The sequence below is a fragment of the Triturus cristatus genome, chromosome 1_2, assembly GCF_964204655.1.
Source record: "Triturus cristatus chromosome 1_2, aTriCri1.1, whole genome shotgun sequence".
In the NCBI taxonomy this organism is placed as follows: domain Eukaryota; kingdom Metazoa; phylum Chordata; class Amphibia; order Caudata; family Salamandridae; genus Triturus; species Triturus cristatus.
In genome coordinates this window covers 1,146,028,975-1,146,045,510 of record NC_140580.1, presented here as the reverse complement: position 1 = coordinate 1,146,045,510, position 16,536 = coordinate 1,146,028,975, and the positions used below count along the sequence as shown (strand labels likewise).

General features: G+C 50.2%; 1 protein-coding gene across 1 annotated transcript in view; it reads left to right on the top strand.

The window, feature by feature from the left end:
* CFAP77 (cilia and flagella associated protein 77) overlaps window positions 1-16,536 on the top strand; it is a 1,103,317-nt gene that overhangs the window by 867,335 nt on the left and 219,446 nt on the right. The window lies entirely within an intron of this gene.

Genomic DNA, 16,536 nt, shown 5'->3' with positions numbered 1-16,536 from the left:
CGATGGCGGCAGTCACCAGCTTGGTGTTAACATGATCTCCATGGCATTGAACACTTCCTCAGTACTAAACACAGGCATGACATCAAACATGCTTTTCACATTGCTGACGCGGGATAAACAAAAACAATGTAACATTCGCACCCCTCAGAGACTCTTTAATGGATGGGCAAAAGGGGGCAATTGGCAAGGGCCCCCTCCTCTCAAGGCCCCCCTGGGAAAGTGAACTTCCTCTCTATTTGACCTCTGCCTATTCTGTTGTTGTGTCTAAACCTCCCCCCCTCTGTGCCGCTTGACCTCTGTCTGTCTTTGTTGTGCATCTTAAGTATTTGGGGGCCCCAGGAAAGACATATTTCACCTGTTTTTGCATTACCTTGTTAAAGATTAACACAATGTAGCATTGTTTGGCATCATGCAGGCTTGAATTAGCAGGAAATGCGCAGTAAAATTTGAAGTTGTTCTGTACAGGGGCCCCCAAAATGTATTTTGCCCTGGGCCCTTAAAACCCTTAAGATGACACTGCTATGTTCAAGAAGTCAACAGTGCCATGTCCCGGCACTGGCCACTCACATGACGCCACCACATGGTAAAGCACAACTCACTTCCGGGTTCCCACTCGCACTGTAGAAGGATGGAGCAAACCAAGTCTTTCCACTGGGGGGGCGTGCACTTAGGCCGCTATGCTGTAAGTGCACCTCACGTGAACTCTTGACGTCAGAGATGCCAGCCCAGAGTATCTAGTGCGGAATCTCGTAGTAATTAAATCGGAACAGAGCTGTGGTCAGAACCTGGTGATGAATGCACCTCGCACCCCGCATCGTTTGTTAGCCCACATTTTCTGCAGCGGGGAGTTTCAGCGGAGGAGAAAGGTTATTTCTTCGTCTTTTTATTAAAGAGGTCGTTTATCAGCAGTAAACGCCTGGGACCGGAGGCTTCCCGGGCTCGCTCCAGATGAAAAATGCCCGCAGCAGAACTGCTAAGCTCATCACTTCTGAGAAAACTGGACATCACTGCGGAGGCACCAGGCCGCCTGCCGCAAGGGATTCTGGGCCAAGCGGACATGAGGTCAGAGGTCAGCACTGCAGGGCGGAGCTTTTAAATGGCCAGGGGGTGAGGTTACCAGCGAAGGCCTCTGTGCCCGTAAATGATGTGAAGGTAGGCACCTAGAGGTGGCATCGCATGCCTTGAAAAAGCACTAGGAGGCCCAATGGGGGTGTTTGATGAATGTGGGTGTAAAATGTGGTTTTACATTAGGCAGTATGTAAAGATCCAGGAACACTTGTTTCTTCATAAAAGTTTATTATGACGACATCTCCAGCTGAGCTCAACGCTCAGTTATAATCCGCTGAGCATTCTCTTCCTAGCCATGACCTCGCCACATTCCAAGCTGCCAGCACTGCACGTCTCCACACGATTGAATGTATAGATTTAATGACAGATGTAAAGTTATACTAAAATAATGTATGAAAACAATGTCAAGAATTGAAAGAAGTTAACCAGAAAGCTGTTGATAAAAAATGTATATATATATATTTTTTTTTTTTAATGAGCACATTTGTGAAATAAATACATAGGTCTAGATCTGTTTGCAATTGGATTTACTCACATGTGAAAAGTAATTCAGGCTAGTAGGACCCCGTTTGCCTTTTTCTTTGCTATATCCCCCCACCACGTCCTAAGCCTGCACTGATAATTTAATAAGTGAAGGGTGGGGTCCCTTCTTTGGGTTTTGACATCGCACGTGCTAACATATCGGTGCACGAGGCTGCAGACCTGCCAACTATTAGTAACTCCTGCCCCGCCCCCCCCAGCCCCCCTCCACCTGCTGACCTCCACTCTCTTGGCATCACAGAGCTGGAAGTCACCGGAACACCTACCTTAATACAGGAATTCTAACATACATCCAAGACTGGCAGCAAACAGCACTGGTTACCTCTTCTTCCCCTAAGAACACATACAGGTGTGTCGGGAAAGGGCACGCCCACCATCCTAGGAGATGTCTCAGCGAGTCAGTACATCCCTCTGGTCTCACCCATGATACACCAAGCATATGCACCTGCAACTCATTCACATAACATAGGAAATGCTGTCAGCCCTTGTAAGGGGGCGAGCAACCGGGCACAGGGCAAGCAGAGCAGGGGCTCTTATGCATTATGGGGGGAGGAGGGGGGGGGGGTATTCTGACGGGTTGTGTCCCTCTGATGTCTCGGGTCCACCCTACTATGGTGCTGCAAACTGAGGCAAGTACAAGCTTTTCAGGACTTGACTCTCAGGGTAGTGAGGGTGGGCAGTGACTGCTTCTCAGGGTAGTGAGGGTGGGCAGTGACTGCTTCTCAGGGTAGTGAGGGTGGGCAGTGACTGCTTCTCAGGGTAGTGAAGGTGGGCAGTCATGACTTGTCAGGGTAGTGAGTGAGGGCAGTCATGACTTGTCAGGGTAGTGAGTGAGGGCAGTCATGACTTGTCAGGGTAGTGAGGGTGGGCAGTGACTGCTTCTCAGGGTAGTGAGGGTGGGCAGTGACTGCTTCTCAGGGTAGTGAAGGTGGGCAGTCATGACTTGTCAGGGTAGTGAGGGTGGGCAGTGACTGCTTCTCAGGGTAGTGAAGGTGGGCAGTCATGACTTGTCAGGGTAGTGAGGGAGGGCAGTCATGACTTGTCAGGGTAGTGAGGGTGGGCAGTGATGGCATCTCAGGAGGTTACAGTGAGGATGGGCAGAGACAGCTTCTCAAGGTAGTGAGGGTGGGCAGTGATGACTTCTTAGGGTAGTGAGGGTGGGCAGTGACAGCTTCTCAGGAGGTTACAGTGAGTGTGGGCAGTCATGACTTGTCAGGGTAGTGAGGGTGGGCAGTGATGGCATCTCAGGAGGTTACAGTGAGGATGGGCAGAGACAGCTTCTCAAGGTAGTGAGGGTGGGCAGTGATGACTTCTTAGGGTAGTGAGGGTGGGCAGTGACAGCTTCTCAGGAGGTTACAGTGAGTGTGGGCAGTCATGACTTGTCAGGGTAGTGAGGGTGGGCAGTGATGGCATCTCAGGAGGTTACAGTGAGGATGGGCAGAGACAGCTTCTCAAGGTAGTGAGGGTGGGCAGTGATGACTTCTTAGGGTAGTGAGGGTGGGCAGTGACAGCTTCTCAGGAGATTACGGTGAGAGTGGGTAGCGACAGCTTCTCAGGAGTTTACAGTGAGGGGGCAGTGACGGCTTCTCAAGGTATTGAGGGTGGGCAGTGATGACTTCTTAGGGTAGTGAGGGTGGGCAGTGACAGCTTCTCAGGAGGTTACAGTGAGAGTGGGTAGCGACAGCTTCTCAGGAGTTTACAGTGAGGATGGGCAGAGATGGCTTCTCAAGGTAGTGAGGGTGGGCAGTGATGACTTCTCAGGGTAGTGAGGGTGGGCAGTGACAGCTTCTCAGGAGGTTACAGTGAGTGTGGGCATGGCTTCTCAGGGTAGTGAGGGTGGGCAGTGATGGCATCTCAGGAGGTTACAGTGAGGGTGGGCAGTGACGGCTCCTCAAAGTAGTGAGGGTGGGCAGTGATGACTTCTTAGGGTAGTGAGGGTGGGCAGTGACAGCTTCTCAGGAGGTTACGGTGAGAGTGGGTAGCGAGAGCTTCTCAGGAGTTTACAGTGAGGGGGCAGTGACGGCTTCTCAAGGTATTGAGGGTGGGCAGTGATGACTTCTTAGGGTAGTGAGGGTGGGCAGTGACAGCTTCTCAGGAGGTTACGGTGAGAGTGGGTAGCGACAGCTTCTCAGGAGTTTGCAGTGAGGGGGCAGTGACGGCTTCTCAAGGTATTGAGGGTGGGCAATGACAGCTTCTCAGAAAAACAACACAAATTGGCAACCAGGCAAGGTACAGAATGAATGGGCGCTCAACAATAATATAGGGCAAGTATGTGATGCAAAATGCATCGGTGCTACAAGGGAAGAGAGGCCGGCTGTCAATTCCACCCCAAATAGTCCATTCAGAGAAGGGAGTACAACAATAAAGTTCCTCCCTGAGCACTCAAAATGTGAATGACCAGTCCAGCAGTAATGAAGTCTCTTATTGTACTTGTTTCACTTTATTTCTTGTTCAGGTACTCAGCATCCGATGTTCAAAACACAGTGTCAACCAGTATACAGCTTCCAAAATGTTGATGTAGAGAACTCGGACTTACGATGGAACGGAGGAACGTAATAATGACTTTCCCCCGTTCCGTGGTATGTCCGTGTTTGCAAACCGACCGCCCCGCAGCACGCCCTAGGCGAGCCGCCACTTAACGCCCATCCACAGAATGTTTCTTGTCGGTGGCTGTATGTGAGGCTATGTTGTGTCTGCACCGGGGCCCTCCACACCAAAGCTGCTGGGCGTGGTCTCAAAGGGACAGCGCGTGAGCTGATTTGCGTGTGGACGGCAGAGTAGAAGTCTTTAGGAAGGAGGCGGCTGGGACAGCGGGAGTTCGGGCGCCGGCCCTCCGAGGCTCTCCTTGTGTTTGGGGGAGCAGGATATGCTTAGTGAACTGTTGCACTGACATTGCCTCGTCATTGTGGGTAGCCTGAGGGAGGGGCATCACATAGGCCCCTGTGGCTACAGGCTGCTGTGCATGGGCCCAGTCCTTCGGGGTACCCCAACCCACTGGATATGGAAGACTCAGGGGCCCCTCATCATACTCTGCAAGGGGCCCCATCATTTTACATTACCCACTGCCTGGACTGACACTCTTTTCACAGGGCTGGCCTGCTCCTTCCGTCTGTAAGCAGACAGGCAGGCTTCTAGGCGCTTCAGGGCCGGATACACTATATCCCTGTCAGGGTGTGCAGGGGACACGTCCAACTGTAGCTTCCCCTCGGCCGGTGGAGTTGGTCCAGGCGAAACGTGAACCAGCACTGGACATGGGGCAAGTTTTTCAGAGGTTCTGATCACAATAGGAAGGGGTGGGGCTGTTAACTCTCTGCAAAGGCGCTGCAGCTTCTTCAAAAGTTAAAGGGGGCCCTCCCTTTCCCACAGGAATGTTGGCTCAGGCCGGAATCTGAGCATGGAGGCGCTCGGCCCTACATGAGCCCAAGTAACCGTGCACAAAGCCAGGCAATATTGTGAAGATTCACAAACGGGTGGGACCCTATGGACTCTAGCGTGCGCTTCCAGACATGCACCCAGACCCCACACTTCACCCCAATAATATACGGGTGTCTGCATGCACCCTCCATATCTTTCAGACATGATGCAGGCATCGGGGAGACTGAACGGATCTTTAACCCAAGCGCCTCCACCCCTGCCATTCTTTTACAGCCCAGGCAGAGAGAGCTGTGGCCCCTCTCTGAAAGAAGGGTGCACTTTGGGGGTGCAGCTCTGGGTTCTTGTGATCAGTGAATGAATGACCCTCAATGGGCTTGCATAGATTGCCTCTTAGGAAGCACCTCTCCTCAGTGGTAATCTCACCCGTTCCAGGTGACTTTGAGCTGCTGGGAGGGCATCTGAAGGAGGTCACAGAAAGCTGCAAGCTCAAAGTGGTAGAAACCCTGGATGAAATCCAGACCAGGCAGCGTCTGTGAAGAACTTGACAATGTCCCCTTCTAAGGCGCTCCCCTGCTGTACAAGGGCAGAAAAGGACCCAAGGGCAGAAGAGAGCCCGAGGGGGGAAGAGGATGCCGGGCAGAAGAGGACCCGAGGGCAGAATAGGACTCAAGGGCAGAAGAGGACCCAAGGGCAGAAGAGGACTCAAGGGCAGAAAAGGACCCAAGGGCAGAAGAGAGCCCAAGGGCTGAAGAGGACGCTGGGCAGAAGAGGAACCAAGGGCAGAAGAAGGCCCTAGAGCAGAAGAGGACTCAAGGGCAGAAGAGAACCCAAGGGCAGAAGAAGGCCCTAGAACAGAAGAGGACTCAAGGGTAGAAGAGGCCCCAAGCGCAGAAGGGCAAGGGCAGAAGAGGACCCAAGAGCAGAAGAGAACTCAAGGGCAGAAGAGGACGCTAGACAGTAGAGGAGCCAAGGGCAGAAGAGGAACCAGGGCAGAAGAGGACTCAAGAGCAGAAGAGGACCCAAGGGCAGAAAAGGACGCTGGACAGAAAAGGACCCAAGGGCAGAAGAGGACCCAAAGGCAGAAGAGCACCCAAGGGCAGAAGAGGACCCAAGGGCAGAAGAAGACCCAAGGGCAGAAGAGAACTCAAGGGCAGAAGAGGACGCTAGACAGAAGAGGAGCCAAGGGCGGAAGAGGAACCAGGGCAGAAGAGGACTCAAGAGCAGAAGAGGACCCAAGGGCAGAAGAGGAGCCAAGGGCAGAAGAACACCCAAGGGCAGAAGAGGACCCAAGGGCAGAAGAGGACCGACGGGCAGAAGAGGACTGAAGGGCAGACGAGGACCGAAGGGCAGAGAGGACCCAAGGGTACAAGAGGAGCCAAGGGCAGAAGAGGGCGCTAGGCAGAAGAGGACCCAAGGGCAAAAGAGGACCGAAGGGCAGAAGAGGACTGAAGGGCAGACGAGGACCCAAGGGCAGAGAGGACCCAAGGGTACAAGAGGAGCCAAGGGCAGAAGAGGGTGCTAGGCAGAAGAGGACCGAAGTCAGAAGAGGAGCCAAGGGCAGAAGAGGACCGAAGGGCAGAAGAGCACCCAAGGGCAGAAGAGCACCCAAGGGCAGAAGAGGGCGCTAGACAGAAGAGGAACCAAGGGCAAAAGAGGAGCCAAGGGCAGAAGAGCACCCAAGGGCAGAAGAGGGCGCTAGACAGAAGAGGAACCAAGGGCAAAAGAGGAGCCAAGGGCAGAAGAGGAGCCAAGGGCAGAAGAGGAACCAAGGGTAGAAGAGGAGCCAAGGGCAGAAGAGGGCGCTAGGCAGAAGAGAACCGAAGGGCAGAAGAGGAGCCAAGGGCAGAAGAGGAGCCAGGGCAGAAGAGGAGCCAAGGGCAGAAGAGGATCCAAGGGCGGAAGAGGAGCCAAGGGCAGAAGAGGAGCCAAGGGCAGAAGAGGACTGAAGGGCAGAAGAGCACCCAAGGGCAGAAGAGGGCGCTAGACAGAAGAGGAACCAAGGGCAAAAGAGGAGCCAAGGGCAGAAGAGGAGCCAAGGGCAGAAGAGGATCCAAGGGCAGAAGAGGATCCAAGGGCAGAAGAGAACCGAAGGGCAGAAGAGGAGCCAAGGGCAGAAGAGGAGCCAGGGCAGAAGAGCACCCAAGGGCAGAAGAGCACCCAAGGGCAGAAGAGGGCGCTAGACAGAAGAGGAACCAAGGGCAAAAGAGGAGCCAAGGGCAGAAGAGGAGCCAAGGGCAGAGGAGGAGCCAAGGGCAGAAGAGGATCCAAGGGCAGAAGAGGATCCAAGGGCAGAAGAGGATCCAAGGGCAGAAGAGGACCGAAGGGCAGAAGAGGAGCCAAGGGCAGAAGAGGAGCCAAGGGCAGAAGAGGATCCAAGGGCAGAAGAGGATCCAAGGGCAGAAGAGGAGCCAGGGCAGAAGAGGAGCCAAGGGCAGCAGAGGATCCAAGGGCAGAAGAGGATCCAAGGGCAGAAGAGGATCCAAGGGCAGAAGAGAACCGAAGGGCAGAAGAGGAGCCAAGGGCAGAAGAGGAGCCAAGGGCAGCAGAGGATCCAAGGGCAGAAGAGGATCCAAGGGCAGAAGAAAACCGAAGGGCAGAAGAGGAGCCAAGGGCAGAAGAACACCCCACAGGAAGTGATGATCCGGCGGCGCACAGGGCGTGTAAATGAGTCCCATTGTTTGTAGGTTGGACAGATGAGAGTAGAGGTCCGGCTTTGGTTGCTTGTGATCAACTCTTGCTGTCTACACTGTGTCGGCAGATGGGACATATGGGTGTTTAGGATCTTGTTTGGCTTCACGTGACAGATTCTTGCCTTCGCGTACTGGGTCTTCAGGTAAGACGGACATGAGTTAACGTGGTAAGGCCCTTGCTTGGCCTCACTGTGATTGACTCCTGCCTTCTGCACTGTGTCTACAGTTGAGACGGAGGGGCATTGAGACCTTCGCTTGACTTCTCACTGTGTCTGCAGGTAGGACAGATAGGAACTGAGGCTATCACTTGACCTCTCTTTGATTGACTCTTGACTTCTGCACTGTGCCTGCAGATTGGATGGATTGTGGCTGGGGTCCTCACTTGTCCCCCCCTTCCCTTGTTCCACTCTTGCCTTCTTCATGGTGTCTGCAGATAGGACAGATGAAAACCGAGGTCCTCACTTGGCTTCCCTGTGATCGACTGTTTTTGTGTGCACTATGTCTGATAGTAGGACAGAGAGGAGTTGAGGCCCTCACTTGGCCTCCCTTTGATTGACTCTTGCCTCCCATCCTAGGTTTGTATGTGGGACGGATGAGAGTTAAAGCCCTGGCTTGGCTTCCCTGTGATCGACTGTTTTTGTGTGCACTATGTCTGATAGTAGGACAGATAAGAGTTGAGGCCCTCGCTTGGCTTCCTTGTGATCGACTGTTTCTGTGTGCGCTATGTCTGATAGTAGGACAGATAGGAGTTGAGGCCCTCGCTTGGCTTCCTTGTGATCGACTGTTTTTGTGTGCGCTATGTCTGATAGTAGGACAGAGAGGAGTTGAGGTCCTCACTTGGCTTCCCTGTGATCGACTGTTTTTGTGTGCACTATGTCTGATAGTAGGACAGAGAGGAGTTGAGGCCCTCACTTGGCCTCCCTTTGATTGACTCTTGCCTCCCATCCTAGGTTTGTATGTGGGACGGATGAGAGTTAAAGCCCTGGCTTGGCTTCCCTGTGATCGACTGTTTTTGTGTGCACTATGTCTGATAGTAGGACAGATAAGAGTTGAGGCCCTCGCTTGGCTTCCTTGTGATCGACTGTTTCTGTGTGCGCTATGTCTGATAGTAGGACAGATAGGAGTTGAGGCCCTCGCTTGGCTTCCTTGTGATCGACTGTTTTTGTGTGCGCTATGTCTGATAGTAGGACAGAGAGGAGTTGAGGCCCTCGCTTGGCTTCCTTGTGATCGACTGTTTTTGTGTGCGCTATGTCTGATAGTAGGACAGATAGGAGTTGAGGCCCTCACTTGGCCTCCCTTTGATTGACTCTTGCCTCCCATCCTAGGTTTGTATATGGGACGGATGAGAGTTGAGGCCCTGGCTTGGCCTCCCTTTGATTGACTCTTGCCTCCCATCCTAGGTTTGTATGTGGGACGGATGAGAGTTAAAGCCCTGGCTTGGCCTCCCTGTGATCGACTGTTTTTGTGTGCACTATGTCTGATAGTAGGACCGATAGGAGTTGAGGCCCTCACTTGGCTTCCCTGTGATCGACTGTTTTTGTGTGCACTATGTCTGATAGTAGGACAGATAGGAGTTGAGGCCCTCGCTTGGCCTCCCTTTGATTGACTCTTGCCTCCCATCCTTGGTTTGTATGTGGGACGGATGAGAGTTGAAGCCCTGGCTTGGCTTCCCTGTGATCGACTGTTTTTGTGTGCGCTATGTCTGATAGTAGGACAGATAGGAGTTGAGGCCCTCGCTTGGCTTCCTTGTGATCGACTGTTTCTGTGTGCGCTATGTCTGACAGTAGGACAGATAGGAGTTGAGGCCCTCAATTGGCTTGCCTGTGATCGACTGTTTTTGTGTGCACTATGTCTGATAGTAGGACAGATAGGAGTTGAGGCCCTCGCTTGGCCTCCCTTTGATTGACTCTTGCCTCCCATCCTTGGTTTGTATGTGGGACGGATGAGAGTTGAAGCCCTGGCTTGGCTTCCCTGTGATCGACTGTTTTTGTGTGCAGATAGGAGTTGAGGCCCTCGCTTGGCCTCCCTTTGAGTGAGTCTTGACTTCCTTTCTTTTGTAGGCAGGACAGATGAGTTGAGTCCCACTCTTGAGACTCCCCTTTTCTGTGCTGTCTCCACAAGCAACCAGTAGGTGAAGGTGTACCGGCCCTCGCTCAACAATGACGATACATGTACATCAGGACTTAACGATACGATATTTCTGAAAAGAAGTGGAGGGGAAGTGTGAGCTGTAAAAGGATTTAAAATGAAGCTTTGAAAGGAAATAACGCAGTTGGAAAACCGTTGCTTTTCGAAAACGGTACGTGAATGCTCCATTGATTACTCTCACCTGCGGCGCCGGTCGTGCACAGTGGGCTGCGGGTTGCAGGTACATGGGGGAGAGATGCAGTGGAAGTCGCATTGTGGAACGGAATAAAGTTTGGAAAAGTAAAAAGTAAGAAAGGCTGCTACTTTGTGGTAAGTCACCTGAAGGTGTTTGGCAACTATTTCCCACTGCTGGTAGCAAGTCGAGTACAGCAGGGACTGTTTGGGCGTGTTTGTCTTCCTGCCTGCCTGCCTCCGCGGGACCACAGCATCCAGAACTCCTAGCGCGGATGTGCTACAAAAGGCAATGTGGGCCCGTCCACGCCGGTAGGAGGCCGGACCCACACACTCTTCACACCTGCAGCCATTGAGGTACGGTTGATTTCATCTATTGCTTCACATCACAGATGGCAAAAGCAAAGGGAACGAAAGAGAAGTTGGGAGGAGGGGTCGGAGACACTGGACTCTTTTCTAGTAAGAGCAGCCAGCGTCCTCTCGCATGAGATCGAGCTGACCGAAAGGCGTCTCTCTATGGAGCCATTCCCTTTAACACAGGCGCGCCCTCAGGCTTTATAAATTATATTATTCCAGACACACAATTGATACAAATGCCATTGCCCCTGAATACTCTAGTCTTTACACAAGACCAACATGGGCCTGTGCTCTCTAACTCGAATACAGGGAGCGCACCAAGCAGAGGTACACGGCACTGCCCCTTGAATTGCTCATTAATGGATTCTTCACCTATTCCACCGGCTAAGCGGACCAGAGCAGGGGGAGTTGTTAGTGGAATAAAAGCAAAACAGCCTAAAACCACTCGTGTCCCCAAAACTAAAACTGTCCAAACAAAAGTGCAGATTACGAATTCCAAAATACGGGCAGCTCCAGTGCCCCTCAACACACCATCGCTTCAGGCACTGCAGCCAGACTCTTTCTGGACAGAAGTCTCTACAAGGCTAAATGATATAATGGCTGCCATCCTAACCAAATTGTCTTTAATTGAAACTCGGCTGGGGGAATTTGAAGCGCAGAACTGTTTACTACTTGCCCGTATGCCCCCGTTGAATGTTGCTCCTACGATAGTACCTAGGAATACTGAATTACCACCATCAATAGAAGCACGAGGGCCGCCTCCATTTTCAATAATGGCATTGACATCGTCTATACTCCCTGGAGGCTCCTCCAATCCTGTAGCAGAGCCTTTAATCCCCCTCCCTAATACGAATGTAACAAGGGTTACTCAGCCTGGCCAAGGGCTAACGGAAGGGGACCTAGCTCGCCAGCAATTACTACCTAGGACGGAAGCTAGAGGAGTTATGCACCAGGCAGGGCTACCTGAGAACTTCACTGGAATACTGAAGCACCAGCCACAACAAACTCTCCATCTCCCCCCTGCCGCTGCACCACTGGCCCTGGTTTTGGCAAATGTCCCTCCCTTTCGAGAAAATCAAAGTGAAACCATAAGACAATTAATGGACAAAGGTCTTCATTGGTTAATAAGTAATGTCCATATGACCGAGGGGGGGAGGCGGCAACTGGCTAATGAAGTTATTGTGGCCAGGAGAGTGGGATGGGTGGGGAGTTCAAGAAAATCATTTGGTGGCGATTGCGTGGTAATTAATTTTGACAATGCGTACACAAGTGCCTCTCTGTTAGCTAACTCCCATAGCGTTTTGCAAGGGAATTCCCAAATAATACCTTTACCCCTGGAATTCTTTTATAATGGCCAGGGTGTAACCATGGGAGGGGAATACAGGGGCAGACAACTGAAAACGCCCTTTGGTACGAATGAGGGACCCCTTTTAAATCCTGGGATTATGCTATATAATAGATTTGCACCACTGTCGAACTTGGAGGAATGCGACTGACTACCTACATCACTGCCCAAACAACTTAGTAGGGCAACTACTGCGGCCCTTGTAGAGGTTATCCCATTGGGGATTTTACTGATTCCACGATCCTCCGAGGCTGTAGTGGCCTCCGAGGAAGCCACTACAGCTGCAAATCTAGAACCCAGGGTTCAGGAAAACGAGCACCCCTTGCCAACCTGTACGACTGATATTAAGGGAACCAGACCTAATATGATATCGTGGAATGTGGCAGGTTTAGCCAATTCCGAATGGACAAATAAGTGGCAATCTATGAAGGTAGCATTTTTCCAAGAGACTTGGGCTATAGAACCAATTTTCTTCTCTGGTTTTCGCACCTTCCATTCACCAGCTGTTCCGTCAGTCTCTGGAAAGGCAAAGGGGGGTTTACTTACTCTATTCTCAACTACTTTACCACTTCAAATCAAAGAAGTTGGTCCTAGGCACACTCACTTTCAGATCTTTGAGTTGGGTAGTAGGAAACAGGGCAGCTGGACAATTGTTAATTTTTACAATAATGAGTTTGGGAGGAACTCGAGGCAAGTGGCAGACGCACTAGCATTAGAGATTGAGAAATTGTACCATGGGAAGAATGGGGGTAGTGCAAGTCTTGTATGGGTGGGGGATTTTAATGCTCATCTTTGTAAGTTTAATGGCACTAGGGTATGCGGAGTAGAAGACTCCTACAATAGCCTCTTTTCACACTTCACACATAATGAGTATGGTGAGGTTTTGAATAGTTTGTTATATAAGTGGAACTTGTCCTTAATAAATGTATCAGAAGAGGGAGGGCAAGGGCCCACTTTTAGAAGGGGTACCCTAGAGTCTATTAAAGACCATATTTTAGCCTCGGCACATTTACATGGGAAAGTTGTCCATACGAGTACCCGATTCTCTTCTTATAGTGATCACGCCATGTTATCTGTTTACCTAAGTATTTTATCTGAACCTAAAGAGTACAATAAGGTTGTAGAAGGTGTGAATTTGTCTAGAAAAAACGGTTATCAGCTGAAGTGGTCACAAGCACAAAGATTAAATTTAGACCCTGATATTATAGCTCAAATAAAGGAGGAAATATTAGCCTATCTGGAAGAGAATTCATCACCTAATTTCTTGGTCAGCCAGTTTATTGCTCTTTTGGAAAAAGTAAAACAAGCACTCACACGGGTTAAGTCCGCTAATGCTACCGTCAAAATGGGGTGGTTTGATACAGTCTGCACAACAGCAAAAAAAGCCCTTGTTAAAGCTCTAAACAGGCATCCTAGAGATAGCTCTGTAAGCTGTGCGCTACGCAAAGATTATAAATTAGCGAGGAGGGCAAGGGAAAAAGATCTTAGGGCACAGGCATGGACAGATCTCGAGGAAGCAGCTATGTCAGGCAGTAGGAAAGATTTCTGGAAAATCGTGAATGCCCACATTTTAAAGACATCAATGATCCTACATTAGACGTGCACGTAGAGGAAGAAGCATGGATGAGGCACTATGAAGAAATATTTGGTTTAGCAACCCGTCCAACTTCACTGTTATCCTCCCCAGAGATTTTACTACAGGGAGGGTTAACTTTCTCTGTATTAGAGATAAGAAAGGTGTTGGAAGCCTGCACCCCAGGTAAGGCGCCTGGGCCAGATGGCGTTGCAGTTGACCTCTTTCAGCAGGATTATAATATGTGGGTGCCTTTACTTACAAACATTTTTAATAGCATCAAGATAGTAGGCCCGCCTCTCTCTTGGAACCAGAGTCTAATTGTGCCCATTTTAAAAAAAGGTGACAGGGGACCCCCAAAGAACTATCGTCCCATATCCCTCCTTGACACTACTGCCAAACTTATGGGACGGGTACTCTTAACCAGATTGGAGGAATGGGCCGAATCGCACAATATTTTTATGAAGGCGCAATACGGGTTTCGGAGAGGAATGGGGACGGTTGATCAGTGTTTAAACCTCCCCCTAACTATAGGGAAATACACTAAGGCAAAAGCCAGAAAACTGTACATGGCCTTCATGGACCTAACCTCGGACTTTGACTGTGTGTCACACCCGAGGTTGTGGTCCATGATGGAGGGCATGGGTATCGATCCACCAATAATTGGTTTCATACGCCAGTTGTACGCCAATGCCACTGCCTGTGTAAGGTATGGCAGGAAGGGGGAGTCCACTCGCCTCTTTAAAGTTGAAAAGGGAGTAAGACAGGGTTGTGTTCTTGCCCCGTTCCTTTTTTCAATCTATACAAACGGGGTAGAGTCCGCCCTGTCTGCTCTACCGGTGGATGTGCCTAAATTTGATTGTGTCCCCCTTCCAATTTTGGCGTATGCTGAGGACGCGGTATTGATGGCCAGATCGGGCTTAGCCCTACAAACGCTAATCACAGCCTACTCCGCCTTTATGGCCTCTCTTGACCTAAAGGTCAATGAATCTAAATCATTTATAATCGCATCTGGAGCAGCAAGAGGTGAGAAACATACTAATTTCCAGTTGGCAGGCAAGAAAATCGAGACAGACGACTCCTTTTCATACCTTGGAGTACTTTTTGATAAAGACCACTCATGGTCTAATTTAGTGGCAGCAAGAGCCCAGGGCATGCAAAGGAGTGTTAACGCTGTCAAAAGATTTGCTGCGAAGTTGGGAGGCAGCCCACTGGATGCAATTAAGAATATATATTCAGCTAAAACAAAGTCCGCTGCACTATATGGGGCCGGAGTGTGGGGTATGGCTAATGTTGCACCGCTACAACAAATAGAAGACTCCTTTTTTAAAACTGTGTGTCCTTACCGCAATCAGCCCCAAATCATATTTTACACTGTTAATTGGGGCTTCCTTATTTCAGCGACAACATAAGACTGGCTCCAGTCTTGTTGTGGCTATCAGTATGGCAGAGGTCTAGTGGATTTGACACAAACCATTATCAAGGATTGTTGTAAATTAGATTATTATAAAAGAGTTGGATGGTTAAATTATGTAGAGGTCCATCTGAAAGCGTTAGGGATGGGAGAATTATTTTAGGACCCTGAGTCCTGCAAAAGGGTCTCAAAGGAAAGAATAACTGATTTATTCATTAAGAGATCAAAGTATGCCCGAAGAGAAAAGAAACGTATTCATCATTCCTCCATTCTTCATGATGTGGTACCACCAAGATCGGGGGAAGGTTTTCAGTATTTATCATGCATAAATAATGCGCATCACAGATTTATCCTTTTGCGTTTCCGCATGAACATGATCCCGCTACTCCTGGGATACCCCCAAAATAAATATAAATTAGCAGACCTCTTACCCTGTCCCGGTAACAACTACGCAGTACAGTCAGATCTACACATTGTATTATTTTGCAAGACCTATACAGAGGAAACGAAAACATTCATACTCCCAATCCTGAGATAACATAATTTTAGGCAGTGCCGGGTGGCCGTGTACTTTTTAAAAACTCTACCAGATCCATTTGTATGCTGTTCTGTTGCCTCATTTTTGTGTGCTTGTCTTAGGAAGTGGAAAAAGGTGGGACGACATTTTAGTACCAACAACTAATTAATTAATTTTAAATTCTGAACTGCTTTTTTCATAAACATTTTATATGAATTCACCCGGATCACTGCAACGGTTTAATTCTTATTTTAAATGTGTGTATATATGTGTATATATTGTGTTGGAATTTTTAGATAACTTGTGCTTTTATGATCCATTTTAAAAAGATCGAATAAAGCTGTGTGACTGACTGACTGAGTCCCTCTCTTGGCCTCCCTTTTTAGGTCTCGGGACCATCCGGTCGGCAGACCGGAAGTCCGGAGATTTAATGACTTGGGAGAAGAGGGGCTTGAACCCGCCCCTCTTCTGCCCTGTTCTCCATTGGCTGGCCTCGTAAATGCTGGCCAGCCACTGGAGAAGAGGTCCCGTCACTCCGATTAGGCCCTGTCCTTTTCGGATCGGGGGGCGTGTTTTTTGCGAAAAGTCTCAGGGAGGAGACAACAGCAAAACACGCCCCCGAATCCGAAAAGGACACTGCCTTTCTCCGAGGCAATGCTCTGCCTCGGAGAAAGGCGGTGGTGTTCCTGGCGTCCTCTCCCCCTGCTGTTGGCTCGGCGTGTCAATTTGCATGTTCTGCGCTATCAGAACCTCCCGATGAGGCCGAGGCGTGAGCTATGGGGTGAACGGAGTGAAGACCACGGAGCAGCTGTGGGGTCAGTCACCATCAGTGCTTGAACGAGTCACCAAGCCTGAAGAGTCACGAGTTATAGAACTCTTTAGAGCTCTTTTCACCACATTTGATTCAAAAGGGCAGAAAGTGGAGGCCGCCAATGTGTGCAGGAGCTGTGGGGATTAACCGCACTCACCGCGCCCCAGCTTTGAACCCCACTCTGAGCTGAACTGAGCTGCACCCTCTGAGCCCAGAATGAGCTGCACCCACGGAGCTTGTACTGAGCTGCACCCACTGAGTATAACGCACAATCCTCCTTTGAGGGATCTTTTGTAACTTTTACAATTTCCCGTTGCAGTGACACCTTTGCAGCAACAATGCAAAGAAAAAATATGTTTTCCCCGCAGAAGCCAAAGACGACTTTACACACACTATTCGGAGGGTGTGGGGGAGTAAATTACGAGGCTGTGTCCAGTGACGACCCGAGCCCATAGTGTAGAAGCTCTTGGTATCCAGGTTCAGGAGTCATTCTTAGAAACATCTCTGACCCCCACCAGGTCCCTGAA